Source organism: Neolamprologus multifasciatus, chromosome 7 (assembly GCF_963576455.1).
Source record: "Neolamprologus multifasciatus chromosome 7, fNeoMul1.2, whole genome shotgun sequence".
NCBI classification, from domain to species: domain Eukaryota; kingdom Metazoa; phylum Chordata; class Actinopteri; order Cichliformes; family Cichlidae; genus Neolamprologus; species Neolamprologus multifasciatus.
Window position 1 is genome coordinate 9,470,988 of NC_140445.1, and position 16,427 is coordinate 9,487,414.

Here is a 16,427-nt window from a genome sequence, read left to right on the forward strand (position 1 = left end):
GAGTCTGGGTCAGTTGTAACAATAATGCAGATGTTACTACTTACCACACTATTACTTTAACTTATATTAAACAAGTTGGGGCAACGACATCAGCAGAGATAGGTTCACTGGTCGCTTTTGTATATGCGGTTAATGCCATTGGCAACACAATTCCTCCACTGTTTGTGTTCCCACACATACATTATGCAGACCACTGTGTCAGAGATGGACTAGTAGGAAGTATTGGTAATGGAAATAAATCAGGATGGGTGCAAGAAACAGATTTCCTCAGCTTTCTGAAGCACTTTGCAAACCACACCAAGGTAAGCCATGAAAAAAAGTAATGGAATTGCGATGCTGGTGAACAACTACATTTTTTCAGCTTCATTGTTATGTTCAAAAGTTGGTGCAAGAGTTGTAGGTTATAATGCCCACTGAGCCAACGAGGCCAAACTCAAGGAAGACCAACCAAAATTAATGAAATATTCAGTTGCAGAAAATTCCATAATTTGTCTTTTTTGGGGGGTTGACATATGTTCAAAAGCTAGATTTCTGCATTCTGTCACACACACATAGCTACATAAATGGCTCTAAGTGCATTCATGTGTTGAATAAACAAAGATTACATGTTAATGTTTTGTTAGTACCCCTTTTTCATTGTGTTACATTTCACCCCAGGATATGTTACAACTAACCCAGACTATGGGGTTAATTGTAACATTTCACTCTTTGTGTTTGAGACCATACCATGCAATGGGTAATTGTGCTGCAGATAAAATAGCTGCACTATTTAATAGCCGAGACATGTAAATACTTTGCATTACATTTTGAATCCACTACCTTAAAAGAGCTCCAATTTACAGACAGAAATTTCAAAAATGTTACAACTATCCCCGGTCTTCCCTACTTGACTTACTCATACTTCTATATATTCTTCTGTAATAGATAACTATACACTGTATAGGAATTTCTTTCACTAAGGTATTAATCACATTATTTCATTGTTTTAACATGTCTGACACTCATACTTAAGACAAATGGTAGGGGGTGTAGTAAGGCTGTTGGGGGGAAAACAGGAACTCCACAGGAAGAGTCTTTTGTCTCTTCGAGGACTCTGGGAGGTAGCAAGGGAGTGTGAACCTTAAGGTGTGAAACAGCTGTGTACTGCCTTTTGTTCCTGGAGAAGGTATTTAACTGAGAGCCATGCTAGGCTCAGTGAGACTCTGCTGACCGTCTGTCCCGCGGCCATGGGGGCTCCATAAGCTTGTTTGTATATTGTGTGCATGGATTAAAGAATGTTAGCTACCGCTCACCGCTCGTCTGCAGGCTATATTTAAGTGGAAAACTTCCACAACAACACTATCACTGCAATCAATCTACACTACAGCTCAAAAGTTTGAAGTCAATTTTCACCTGGTTTATAACCATGTGATCGGTCCATACAGCAGTGATTGTTTCTAAAATTTGGCGCACGTATAAGTGTGTAGACATTTCCTAATGCATCATGGGTGATTTAACTTAAATGGTTCATTAAACACACAACTGTCAAAAAATTACTGGTAAACTTTGTGTAATATTATGTTAAAGTAAATGTAAGTTATTAATTAAAAGACGACTGTTTCAATCTGACCACAAACCTTTGAGCAGTAGTGTGTGTTGTATGCATGTGTCTGTCTGTATCTGATCAGGATTTTGTCATCAGTGTCAACAAAACACTCATTTTTTTAGCTGTGTCCATCATCAAAATTGAGTTGGAGTGTTTTAACTCTGATGGCAATCTCTCCCTAACAAGTCCACTTTATTGCATGCTCATTTTCTCCTATTAGTGGCTCATAGGAGTCTAACTAATGAACTGTATGCATGTTTCCTAATCTGTCACGCTTATCAGTGGCTCATGGTTGCTTAAGGCCTATGCCTGTACTTGACCACAGAGGCAGAGCATCATTCAACCTGCCAGCTGCCTATCTTGGGAGCTTTTCAAGGGTGACAGACTCCACTTTCTCTGCAGCAAGACAGCTCATAACTTTTTTACAGTGTCTCCCTGTCCTCATACTTCTATATATTCTTCTGTAATAGATAACTATACACTATCACTGCAATCTACACTACAGCTCAAAAGTTTGAAGTCAATTTTCACCTGGTTTATAACCATGTGATCGGTCCACACAGGAGCGATTGTTACTAAAAATGGACCCATGTTTAAGTCTGTAGACATTTCCTAATGCATCATGGGCAGTGTTGGGGAGTAACGGAATACATGTACCGCCGTTACGTATTTAAAATACAAAATATGAGTAACTGTATTCCGTTACAGTTACCGTTTAAAAAGGTGGTATTTAGAATACAGTTACTTTGTTGAAATAAATGGATTACACGGCGGTACTTCCCTGTTTCATATTGTGGCGGGTCAGGACTGTTTGGGTTTTGTTTGACAGCTACGTCCTGTTGTTCCAGGTGGCAGCGTTACGGTTGCCATGGTTACAGGGTGACGCTCTCTCTCTGCGTGTTTCCTGGGTGAGAGAGCGCCTGTTGTTGTTATGCTAAGCTAATAGGCAGAATGCTACCGGTATAGCTCTAAAGAATGTAGCATCATAGGCAGTGTAGTCCGTGCTGCAGGGAGAATGGACTGCCATACCCGTTATATGTCTGTGAGCGAGGGAAGGAGAAAAAGGAAAAGTATGAGCTGTCATCGAGCAAAAACGGGAGCTGGAAGCATGTAAATATAATAATAACCACTGCAGCCAAGAAGAGTGCCTGACGAGCCCAGTTGTAAGTAAGCTATTAAGACTCGACTGTACACCTTGTTCGTGTTTTCCTCCAAAAACAATAAGTTCTGTTGGAGCAGCCGTTCAACGCCTCTCTCTGTCTCTCGCAAGCAAAGTTGACCCAGACAACAAAGTAAAGCTAGTTTTCGGCTATGAGCCCGACACAGAACCCACCGTATTAGTCAGAGGTCCCTTTACTACGGTTCGGAGCCGCGGACCTTCAGTTACAGTAATAAATCACAGCAATAGTACATTCACGTAGTTGTGAACAGCATGATAATATATTAAGTAATCCAAAGTATTCAGAATACGTTACTCTCATTGAGTAACGTAACGGAATACGTTACAGAATACATTTTGGGGCATGTATTCTGTATTCTGTAGTGGAATACATTTTAAAAGTAACCTTCCCAACACTGATCATGGGTGATTTAACATAAATGATTCATTAAACACACATCTGTGAAAACATTACTGGTAAACGTTGTATAATTTTATGTTAAAGCAAATATAATTTTACAATTAAGACAAGAATATTTGAATCTGACCACAAACTTTTGAGCAGTAGTGTGTGTTGTATGCATGTGTCTGTCTGTATCTGATCAGGATTTTGTCATCAGTGTCAACAAAACGCTCATTTTTTTAGCTGTGTCTGTCATCAAAATTGAGTTGGAGTGTTTTAACTCTGATGGCAATCTCTCCCTAACAAGTCCACTTTATTGTGTGCTCATTTTCTCCTATTAGTGGCTCATATGTATATAATTAGGAAACATGCATTAAGTGCACTAATTTCTCACGCTTATCAGTGGCTCATGGTTGCTTAAGGCCTATGTCTGTACTTGACCACAGAGGCAGAGCATCATTCAACCTGCCAGCTGCCTATCTTGGGAGCTTTTCAAGGATGACAGACTCCACTTTCTCTGCAGCAAGACAGCTCATAACTTTTTTACAGTGTCTCCCTGTCCTCATACTTCTATATATTCCTCTGTAATAGATAACTATACACTATCATTGCAATCTACACTACAGCTCAAAAGTTTGAAGTCAATTTTCACCTGGTTTATAACCATGTGATCGGTCCATACAGCAGTGATGGTTACTAAAAATGGGCCCATGTATTAGTGTGTAGACATTTCCTAATGCATCATGGGTGATTTAACTTAAATGATTCATTAAACACACATCTGTGAAAACATTACTAAAATTGAGTTTATGGCAAACTCTCCCTAACATGTTCAGTTTATTGCGTGCTCATCAATCTACTCTACAGCTCAAAAAAGTTTGAAGTTAGTTACAAACGTCTTTTTTTCTTAAAAAAACAAGATTTGCTTTTAGATTTTGTAAATTAATTGTGAATGCAAATAAATATTATTCCTTAAAACTTGCATAGATCACCAATTATGAATGATGATTGATTAAATATTAACTGGTGTATGGATTACAACAATAATAGCGATTGTGTAGATTATATTACCTTTCCTCAGTTTATCACATTAAATCTCAGCTTACTAGTGACCCAGCAGTTTTCCAAGTACAGAAGCACTAATCAACATATTTTTTTCAAGTAATATTAAAATCTATTTTATATATTACCTTTTAAACATCCCATTTTTCTTTCTAATGTCATTAAAATAAGTTTGCACATTTGTATAACAACAGCTGGACCTCCAGATCTTTCAAGCTTTTAGTTTTTTTTCTCAGTGTCACACATGGATTAGTTTTTGTCTCTTTCAATAAGAAAGTCAAATCTTCAAACCCTAAAGCAATCTTTGTTTCTTTCAATCATTCCAATATTTTTTATCTCCTGTTATATAATTGCAGTTAACCAGGGCTTAGCTACTCTGATCTACAGTGATTTTGGGGGTGTGGATACCTATTTTTTTTCACAGGTGCAGAGCCTTTTTCTACAAAATTACGAATAAACTGCATTTTTTAAAAGTACCATTAACATAAATGTAGACTGACAAGTAACTCAACCTTTAACACAGTGATCAATAGAGAAGAAAGAAAATAACCCATTTCAAAATGTCTAGTTCCGATCAAAATTATTGTTCTGATTAAGGAAACAGTAAATCTGGCCGCATTATTGTCCTGATCCTCCAATTTTCCCTTTCCAATGTGACTAAATAAAATTCAACTTTTTTAGATAAAAGCAGTTGCACACCCAGATATTTCTTACAGTAAGAATCCTCCAACAACCTTTCAAAAGAAACATTTTTTGTCTTTCCTCAATTTTGAGACCAACTGAACCCACAAACCTGAAGCTGCAGACCCCAAACTAACCAAATGTAATGTTTCCTTAATCAGCACAGTCATTTTTAAGTCTTTATGTGTTATGTTTACTCACAGTTTTGATGCTTGCTTCTTCGACTTGATCCACGATTAGCTCTGCACCATCGCTCTGCTGTTTCCTCTCTCCTCATGCTTCTCCTCATGCTTCTCCTTCATGCATCCTGTCCTCAGATATAATCCAACCAGCCTCCTTGTTTCCTCCTTGACTTGTATTCCCAAAATTTCCAGTTAAATTAAGAGTAATCCAGAAAAGTTTTCTTGCTTCAAAAGCTCTTCCAGTTGCCTGTCTTCTTGTCCTCCTTCAAATGTGCATTTCATATATTTGTATTTATTTGACTTCATATTGCCATGACAACACAAAAGCAGGTGGTTCTGTCCTCTGCTGGTGTTCCATAATGATGTAAAAGTATGTTAATAATCTTTAAACAGACACTCACTGATCCTGTAAGAGCAGGAATTTAACTACAAACCCTCATAGTTCCCATCAGTATCATTCATTCTGCTCTGCCTCAATGGTCACAGTGGCTGGTTTAAGTACGTTTGCCCCATAGAAATCCACTAATGTTCAGTGAGTCCCTTTGATACATATTTAGATCTTCATAATTTTCAGGGTGCATGAGTGGTATATCTCCATCTCATCCTAAACATTTTCCCAACATGTAAAAGGCATACGTCCACAAGATTTTGATTTGTTTAATTTGAATTGAAACTTGTTTTTTTTTCTGAATAAATGTGTGAGATGGCCCTCAGGCCTCTAAATCCACGTCCAGGTTTGGGTGACTACTTGGATTAGGGGAGTACTATTTAGAGCAATGTTTGTCACTTTGGTTAATTGCTCAACTCAGGCCGTTTTTGTTTTGGAGTGTTTTAACTCTGATGGCAATCTCTCCCTAACAAGTCCACTTTATCGAGTGCTCATTTTCTCCTATTAGTGGCTCATAGGAGTATAACTAATGAACTGTATGCATGTTTCCTAATCTGTCACGCTTATCAGTGGCTCATGGTTGCTTAAGGCCTATGTCTGTACTTGACCACAGAGGCAGAGCATCATTCAACCTGCCAGCTGCCTATCTTGGGAGCTTTTCAAGGATGACAGACTCCACTTTCTCTGCAGCAAGACAGCTCATAACTTTTTTACAGTGTCTCCCTGTCCTCATACTTCTATATATTCCTCTGTAATAGATAACTATACACTATCATTGCAATCAATCTAAACTACAGCTCAAAAGTTTGAAGTCAATTTTCACCTGGTTTATAACCATGTGATCAGTCCATACAGCAGTGATGGTTACTAAAAATGGGCCTATGTATAAGTGTGTAGACATTTCCTAATGTATCATGGGTGATTTAACCAATAAAAGATTCATTAAACACACATCTGTGAAAACATTACTGGTAAACTTTGTGTAATATTATTATAAGGCAGTGACTGGAATAGGTCATAAGGTGTCGCTGTTGAGCTGCATATACATTGTAAATTTTAGCAATTTTGACCATTTGTCCTCTGCAGGACACCGTAGTTCAGATTTCTCGTTCGCGCGTGCGCCATCTTGGTTCAGTGTTTACTGTGATTTGCAAAGGTAAGCACTAGGGGTGCAAAGATACTCGTATCGACATTGAACCGTTCGATACAGTGCTTTCGGTTCGGTAGGCATATGTATGAACAATACATTTTTAATTTATTTTATCAACTTTACTTCTGACGGTGCTGTCTGTGTTGAGCGCTCAGTGGATCTGCGCTTGACAGTGCAGCCTAGGCGGAGTAGTCGAACGCAGATTCACTGAGCGCAGGGCAAGCTAGCGAGACAGAAGTTAAGCTCTCCTTGCAACATGGCAAATTGAATCTCCCCCACCCTCATTCAGATCTGACGTTTGGAACTATTTTGGTTTTCAAGCGCATCATGGACTAAAGTAAAACAGTATGTTGGATGTGCCAGCAATGCTCAATTACATGGGTGGGAACTAGTGTGTTAGCGCAGTTAGCTCGTTAACGTGTTGGCCGTCCAGCCCCACACAGGCGATCCGAGGTAGCTCGTTAACAGAGATTTGCCTTGTTGTGGCGTTAACCTCATTTCAGATTAACGCTGACAGCACTAGTGGAAACACAACGAATATGACTGCACATTTACGCTGACATCATCCTAGTGCAAAGACAAGTGGAAGCAGACAAAAACAAGCACGCATGCTACAAACTTTACCCGAGTCATTTAGACAGCCGTTAGCACATGACCCAGATAGCAAGGAGACATTGAACAGATGTTGATTTTCCATCTGAACCATCAGAATCGTCATGCTTGAAATGTCAACACAAAACCAATGTTGAAACAACATTGAAATACTGATGAAACCTGACACTGACATTGAAATAACATTGATTCACTGTTGTTCTGTCATCGTTGATTGTTGATCTATTTATAGTTGACAAGGTGACAACAATCACGTTGAAAAACCATTGATTTATGGTTTCGCGGGAAATTAAAGCTGCTACCACTTGGACTATTCCATAGCCCCCCCTCTCACAGTGGTACATCCCTTCAGGTAACCATTGTCTTGTACAGTAGAGCGGGACATTAGATTTACTCTCAGCGGAATTGACCGGAGAAGGCATCAGTTCATGCACTGCACTGGCCTGCACCACGATTAATATAAGGTAAGAATGAATGACTTTTGTTCTATTCGTTATTTCCACGGTTGCATTTGAATAACAGTAAAAAACAAACAAACTTGTTAATGTGAAGTTTCGGACAAAATGTGGGAGCCCGAAATTGTGTCTACTTTCATCTTACAATCCGGCAACAAATAAATTGCACTGCGAACAAAGTCAACAAAGAAAACATTTTCGTTTCATACTTTTCCGTTATATTCCCTTACAAAGCTAGCTAGCTAGCTTTAACGCTTCGAGGGTTCCTTTGTTCTTGCCGTCGCCTCGGCGCTTGACCCAGACTTTCGCTCTGTAGTTGCTTTTTAGCATAGTACTACAAAAAATTGTAAATCTGTGATATATGATTGATAAACGTAAAGGTAACTGTATAAATGTGTTCAATGACTTTGGTACTTTTAATGATTGGAGAGCACCCGCTTCGATTCGCACTCAATTCAAACTTTACGTTGCACGCTCACCTAACTTTACGTTGCACGCTCACCTAACTTTACGTTGCACGCTCACCTAACTTTACGTTGCACGCTCACCTAACTTTACGTTGCACGCTCACCTACCTTGTGTTTGCACCTTTTGTCCACACGTAAACTGCGTTTTATTATTTATTTATTAGTTTTTCGCCTCTCACTGCTTAAGCCATTAATCTTTCTGGAATTGTTTTTTTAAACAGATGCGACCTCGCAAAAGATATTAGCTATGCTGTCAGACCTGACGACAGCTGTTAACGAACTCCGTGAGGAGGTCAGAGCCATCCGCCATCCCTGCTGAAATGAATCGGTAGATGCTGGGGTACTGCCTCTGGATTTGCCCTTGCACAACATTGAGGAGCTAAACAATGCAGAGGCAGCTCTTCAATCATAAGAGGCAAATAAGGCAATGGTAAGTATATAAAGGTTATGTACACTTTGTAACTATAAAGTGTAATAGCTGTCAGATGTGATTTAAATACATAACAACGGCCTGTTGATTAAACACACAAGCACTTGCATACACATTTAAGACATGAGACACGCTAATTCCATCTCTTAAAATGTGTCTATAGGTGAGACGCTTTGCCTTGATTGGAGGGACCACACTGGAGGTGCGAGTCCGCCGTGTAATGGCTTATGCCATTACAAATGAGCTGGCCTCGGTACTCAACTGGGCAGGGAAAAAAACCAAGGACCAGACAAAGCAAAAAATGGCATTTAAAGATACAGCGCTCTGCAAATGCATATATGGTGGTAAGTTTTACAGTTTTTTTGCTATATTACTTTGTCTTTCTTAATAACAAGACTTTCATGTCCGGTTAATCTGGAGATGGAGTCTTTGGTCTTTGGCTTGTTTAGTCCTCGGGTTGTAGTTGTACAGCCCGAGGACCCCATGTTTATTTTGTTTTAAAGGCTACACGGCACACCATGCTAAGACTTATCACTTTTTCCGCTCATAGCTCTTTGGGAATCAAATGCGGCAGTTTGCAGATTTACGCCTGGTGACTTTCATGTTTATCAGCCTAGGAGTTTACATACTTTCTCCCCGCTGAAGACAGTTAACAAGAGCTTATTCATGTGCTCTAATTCACTTTTTTTGTTTGTGTGTGTGTATTTTTTTCCTAGATGGCCTGACGCAGCAGTTAGGGGCAAACTCTATGTCCGAGTTTGTCTTTGCACAAGCAGTGCAGAAATGGCTCCGATACGCCCCAGATCGTATGGGTATGGGTGGTGCAGGACGCACATCATGCATCCCCATCCCAGAGTAAAAAATTACAAACTTCTGTGAAACATATAAATGTAAATAGGAAACTGTCTTTTAATAAAGTATTTAGCAAACGAAACATGCCTATTGACCTTTTTTTGTTTATTTTTTTTCTCTGTTACATCACATGCAATGCTTTCTTATTTTAGGATATTAATATTGACATGATACATTGTGAGACATTTGTTGTTGTTTTTTTTTTTATAAAGGGTGTCCAATTTGAGGAATAAGTACAATTATGTGTTTAGGTGGTTTAAGTATTGATGGAAACATGCAGTAGTTTAGTATTGGTTAAAATACTTATAAAGAAAGGTAGATTTCCAGTCATGATTTAACTGTTGTTTTAATAAAAAGCAACTGTGCGAAAGAGGTGGAAAATCAACACCATAGCTCAACAGTGTTTCAATATCAGAATCTGACATTGTTTCAATGTCAGGTTTCAACATTGATTCAACATCAAAACCTGACGTTGTTTCAACATTAAAAAAGGGTGCAAGAGAGACGTTAGGTCAACGTCACACTTCAACGTTGGTTCAATGACGTCGCCTGATATTGACTCCACGTTGTTTCAATGTTTCCTTGCTATCTGGGGATTCTCCTTATGGGGACCTGATATGTTTAATATGCTGCTGAGAATATAGCCCAGAAGAAGCGTATAGTATAGCTTTTATTTAGGAAAGAGCCATTTCTCTGTTATAAACTCTCTTTTCCAAAGATGAGCGATTCCTCAATCAGATACAGGGCTCGCAAAATCGCTAGCCCCGGGACGTCGGGCTAGCGATTTTTCCAGTCGGGCTACCAAAATCTATCTCTGCCCTGCCCGTCGGCCTATCGTAGGAAGGAAAAATATATGTCAATGCTTTTGCATTCTTTCAGAAATGTAGCTGGGTAATTATATCATTGGCATCGGTGAGCCACTGTCAATATGTGACATATTGAAATCCCGTTTGAATTTGCGCTTGTTTTTTGCTTTCACTTTGCAATCGTGAACTGTGTATAGAGAGGGACAGTACTGATTGGTGAGCAATGATAATTTGCGCACCAATTCCTCTGACATCATCTTATCAATCATTAGCTTACTATGCAAACATGACAAGTGAAATCTCCCACAGCAAGCTTAAACATGTGAGAGGTTGATTGTACAGAGAATCGCTGAGCGTTATGTTAGTGCGTGTGTAAAAGCAGCAGGATATATATTTTAGTTCTGCTGAGCCAAATAAGACAGGTCAGGGTGAAGAAGTGACAGCCAAAGAAAAGCTTACCACAAAACAGAAAAATTATGACAAATCAGACTATAAGGCGAAAAGAAAGTGCAGCTTTATGGTTTCATGGACAAAAGAATTTCTGTGGCTGCAATATGACGAGCTAAATAACCAGGGGTGCACATAAGTGGTCCGCAGGTGCGCATTCGCTGTCAAAATAAAAAACGCGCACAAGATAAGAAGTTTCAATCCGTGTTTGCGTACATAAGATTTTCCGGAGGAGGACAGACATTTGTTTAGAACTCTTAAAGATGTCGAAGAAGCTCCTTTAAGCAATTACTTTGGTGTTCCTCCACCTCCAAAGAAATGTCAGAAGGAGTCCGAACCACAAAAGAAGCTCGTATTCTCGGAAAAGTGGTTGCAGGAGGTGAGCTGGCTTCAAACAAATGATGAACGCACAGAGATGTGGTGCAGAATGTGCCGTAAAAATTTAATAAATGACAAATTAAAAAGGCATGAACATTTTTTTTTGTATCGAAAAAATATCGAACCGTGACACCAAAGTATCGAACCGAACCGTGAATTTTGTATATCGTTGCACCCCTAGTAAGCACTGTCAGTGGTGTACTGCATTGGTTTTTTGTTTAAAAATAAGTGTTCCACTGTGTAAAATGGCGGTTTGCTAAGCATATATTTTGTTTATTGAGAGGTTCATGTGCTGTCTGATGAGAGGATGAGCAGTTTGTGTGGATGTTCCATTTTGTAATATCTGCCGCAATTTCGGGCTACATTCCCGCTAGTTAGCAGAGCACTCATTTGGGCAAAGTAATGCAAGATGAAGCATTAGCTTTTCAGCTACAATTTGCTGGTAGTCCAGCTATGTTACTTTTGTGTCATACACATTCCTGAGACCGAGGAATTTTGTAAAGACATGATTATTTTTGCTTAATGTGTTTTTTATATATTTGTTGTTGGCTTTTACTATGTTGATAATCACGCAGTGTTTACTGTGATTTGCAAAGGGCCAGCAGCAGAGTTGGAGTGGTGTTTGCCCCAGCATCTGAATAAACGGCGCGGTCCGAGCCACAAATTGAATGCCTGTGTCTGACTGGTCTCTCTACTGTGCACCCCAATCCAACACAAACTTACACAACGCAGAGTCCGGGGTGTAGGGAGGCCCCTGCACTGGTTGGGTTACATTATGTTAAAGTAAATGTAAGTTATTAATTAAAAGACGACTGATTCAGTCTGACCACAAACCTTTGAGCAGTAGTGTGTGTTGTATGCATGTGTCTGTCTGTATCTGATCAGGATTTTGTCATCAGTGTCAACAAAACGCTAAATTGTTTAGCTGTGTCCATCATCAAAATTGAGTTGGAGTGTTTTACCTCTGATGGCAATCTCTCCCTAACAAGTCCACTTTATTGCGTGCTCATTTTGTCCTATTAGTGGCTCATAGGAGTCTAACTAATGAACTGTATGCATGTTTCCTAATCTGTCACGCTTATCAGTGGCTCATGGTTGCTTAAGGCCTATGTCTGTACTTGACCACAGAGGCAGAGCATCATTCAACCTGCCAGCTGCCTATCTTGGGAGCTTTTCAAGGATGACAGACTCCACTTTCTCTGCAGCAAGACAGCTCATAACTTTTTTACAGTGTCTCCCTGTCCTCATACTTCTATATATTCTTCTGTAATAGATAACTATACACTATCACTGCAATCAATCTACACTACAGCTCAAAAGTTTGAAGTCAATCCAGATCTTTCAAGCTTTTAGTTTTTTTTCTCAGTGTCACACATGGATTAGTTTTCGTCTCTTTCAATAAGAAAGTCAAATCTTCAAACCCTAAAGCAATCTTTGTTTCTTTCAATCATTCCAATATTTTTCATCTCCTGTTATATAATTGCAGTTAACCAGGGCTTAGCTACTCTGATCTACAGTGATTTTGGGGGTGTGGATACCTATTTTTTTTCACAGGTGCAGAGCCTTTTTCTACAAAATTACAAATAAACTGCATTTTTTAAAAGTACCATTAACATAAATGTAGACTGACAAGTAACTCAACCTTTAACACAGTGATCAATAGAGAAGAAAGAAAATAACCCATTTCAAAATGTCTAGTTCAAAATTCATCAAAATCAAAATTATTGTTCTGATTAAGGAAACAGTAAATCTGGCCGCATTATTGTCCCGATCCTCCAATTTTCCCTTTCCAATGTGACTAAATAAAATTCAACTTTTTTTTTAAATGAAAGCAGTTGCACACCCAGATATTTCTTACAGTAAGAATCCTCCAACAACCTTTCAAGAGAAACATTTTTTGTCTTTCCTCAATTTTGAGACCAACTGAACCCACAAACCTGAAGCTGCAGACCCCAAACTAACCAAATGTAATGTTTCCTTAATCAGCACAGTCATTTTTAAGTCTTTATGTGTTATGTTTACTCACAGTTTTGATGCTTGCTTCTTCGACTTGATCCACGATTAGCTCTGCACCATCGCTCTGCTGTTTCCTCTCTCCTCATGCTTCTCCTCATGCTTCTCCTTCATGCGTCCTGTCCTCAGATATAATCCAACCAGCCTCCTTGTTTCCTCCTTGACTTGTATTCCCAAAATTTCAAGTTAAATTAAGAGTAATCCAGAAAAGTTTTCTTGCTTCAAAAGCTCTTCCAGTTGCCTGTCTTCTTGTCCTCCTTCAAATGTGCATTTCATATATTTGTATTTATTTGACTTCATATTGCCATGACAACACAAAAGCAGGTGGTTCTGTCCTCTGCTGGTGTTCCATAATGATGTAAAAGTATGTTAATAATCTTTAAACAGACACTCACTGATCCTGTAAGAGCAGGAATTTAACTACAAACCCTCATAGTTCCCATCAGTATCATTCATTCTGCTCTGCCTCAATGGTCACAGTGGCTGGTTTAAGTACGTTTGCCCCATAGAAATCCACTGATGTTCAGTGAGTCCCTTTGATACATATTTAGACCTTCATAATTTTCAGGGTGCATGAGTGTTATATCTCCATCTCATCCTAAACATTTTACCAACATGTAAAAGGCATACGTCCACAAGATTTTGATTTGTTTAATTTGAATTGAAACTTGTTTTTTTCTGAATAAATGTGTGAGATGGCCCTCAGGCCTCTAAATCCACGTCCAGGTTTGGGTGACTACTTGGATTAGGGGAGTACTATTTAGAGCAATGTTTGTCACTTTGGTTAATTGCTCAACTCAAGCCGTTTTTATTTTGGAGTGTTTTAACTCTGATGGCAATCTGTCCCTAACAAGTCCACTTTATCGAGTGCTCATTTTGTCCTATTAGTGGCTCATAGGAGTCTAACTAATGAACTGTATGCATGTTTCCTAATCTGTCACGCTTATCAGTGGCTCATGGTTGCTTAAGGCCTATGTCTGTACTTGACCACAGAGGCAGAGCATCATTCAACCTGCCAGCTGCCTATCTTGGGAGCTTTTCAAGGATGACAGACTCCACTTTCTCTGCAGCAAGACAGCTCATAACTTTTTTACAGTGTCTCCCTGTCCCAATACTTCTATATATTCTTCTGTAATAGATAACTATACACTATCATTGCAATCAATCTACACTACAGCTCAAAAGTTTGAAGTCAATTTTCACCTGGTTTATAACCATTTGATCGGTCCACACAGGAGCGATTGTTACTAAAAATGGACCCATGTTTATGTCACACAGTGGAAAATTGTGTTTTTATATTTTGTTTAGTGTCGATTTTATTTGCATGTTTTTATTGTAATAGTGATATTGCATGTTTTTATTGATATTTCTATTGCATGATTTTATCCCCATATTTATAGTGTGTTTGGTGTTGTTGTGTAGTATTTTTATTCCACTGTGTATTAAGCGGACAATTGTAGGCACCTGTGAGGTGGGGGCGTTCCCCGAGGTGGCCTATCAGCCGCCAAACGGACTTAAGGGGGATAGTGAGCACAAAGACGACAGAGGAGAGACACACGAGTATCCACAGTAGGGCAGGGGGACGCCTCTGCCTGCATTTGTGAGTATCGCTTTCCCACTGTTGGGCGCTAGGCGTAGCTTTGCCGGGGGAGGATAACAGCGGCTGCGCCGACAACGTTGCTGGCCCGTGTCTGTTGTTTCAGGGCGGGGCTGCGAGGGAGGCCGTGTGCAGGTGCGGAGAGTGGCTGCACTGCGCGGCCGCGTACAGTCAGGCGGAGATAGGAGCCTCCTCCCTGGTCTGCTGCTGGCGAGTTTTACCATCCCGGAAGAGGAGTTCCTCTCCTGTCTCTTCTCCAGCTAAGGAACATTTGCCCGCATGTGTGTGGCTGGACAAGAGGGAATATAGGACTCTGGGGTAGAAGTTTTTATCATACAAAAATAACATTTATTTAGTTTTGGTTTTTAGTGTATAGTTATTCCTGCCGGCAGGGCTTTTAGCAGGTTGCGAACATTATTTTTATTGTGTAGCGGGGATTTTAGCCTGTATTTGGGGGTTCTGACTGTGTTTTACCCTAAAAATAAATGGTGTGTTTAAAGCTGGCTTAGTTTCTGTTCTCCGAGCGCTGACCCACTCACTCCCTTTTCCGCTTGTATATATACGGACGTGGTGGTTAAGATTTAGGTCCACCAGTTTAGTGGCTACATAATTTTGGCGTTGTCGGCAGGATACAAGTTTGGGGAACAGTGTTCAGCGCCTGGAGTGCAGTTATAGAGATGATGATGCCAGTGTATCCGGGTGCCCCTTGGGTACCAAAATACAAGGGTCCTGAAGCAGATCTTTCATATGGAGACTGGAAAGAACAAATACAAGGTTTATTGAATGCTCAAGAAATAGCTGAGGCCCGGAAAGTAGAAATTTTAATTGGGGCTTTAAGCGGTGAGGCAAAGCGTCAAGTAAGCGTGTTAGAAGAAAAAGATATAGATCAGATTAGGAAAATATTCGCATATCTAGATTCTCTATATGGTGACAATACCTCCCTAGTGGTTCTGAGGTCGCAGTTTTTTAGCTGTATACAAAAACCAAATGAGTCGGTAAAGTCTTTTACCTTAAGGTTGAGGGAGTTGCACTGCAGGCTACAACAGCGCAATCCAAATCAAGCACCTACTGAAAAGTGTTTACAGGAACAGATGCTGTTGGGCCTGCGGGAGGGCCCGTTGTCACAAACCCTGCGAGCCTATGTGCGTCACCATCCAGAAGAGGATTTCGCGACAGTCCATCGGGAGGCGTTGCTCCTAGAGGAGGAACAGTTGGGAAACCAGGGATTGCAAACTACGTGCTTGGCAGTGGGTGAGTCCAGATGTGTTAAGCCACCTTATGAACCAGACTGGAAAGAGACATTTAAAAAAGAAATTATGGAGGATGTCAAGGGTCAAATGCGAGATCTTGTCAAAGAGGTTGTTAATGAAATTAAACCGCTCTTGCCACAGCAAAGCCCAGCCGGCTCAGCTTTTAATAAATCAAGGTTTAAGCCAAAGCGTTCTGGGTATGCTAATAACTGGACCCGAGAGGGAGAACCCATTTGCCATCGTTGTAAACAACCTGGGCATATTGCTAGATTCTGTCCGAGCACACTAGACCAGCAACCACCTTTAAACTAATAAACCCCACTGCTGAGGCCCAGGCAGTGGGGACAAGGGACATTTCAAACAATCAGGGGGCCAGTACAGCTTTTGTGGGAGAATGTCCACTTATTGAGGTGTGTATGGGAGGAGTTAAAATGACGGCATTACTAGACACAGGCTCTCAGATCACTGGTGCAGCAGCGGGTAATGGATCTCCATTTCCCTGAAGTGAAT

General features: G+C 40.0%; 1 long non-coding RNA gene across 1 annotated transcript; it reads left to right on the plus strand.

Moving 5' to 3' along the window:
- Positions 1 to 7,259: 7,259 nt before the first annotated feature.
- Positions 7,260 to 9,728, plus strand: LOC146513742 (uncharacterized). Its single transcript, XR_014875428.1, has 3 exons — positions 7,260 to 8,574; positions 8,738 to 8,918; positions 9,291 to 9,728. It is a non-coding gene; the product is annotated as an uncharacterized LOC146513742 (long non-coding RNA).
- Positions 9,729 to 16,427: the final 6,699 nt, after the last annotated feature.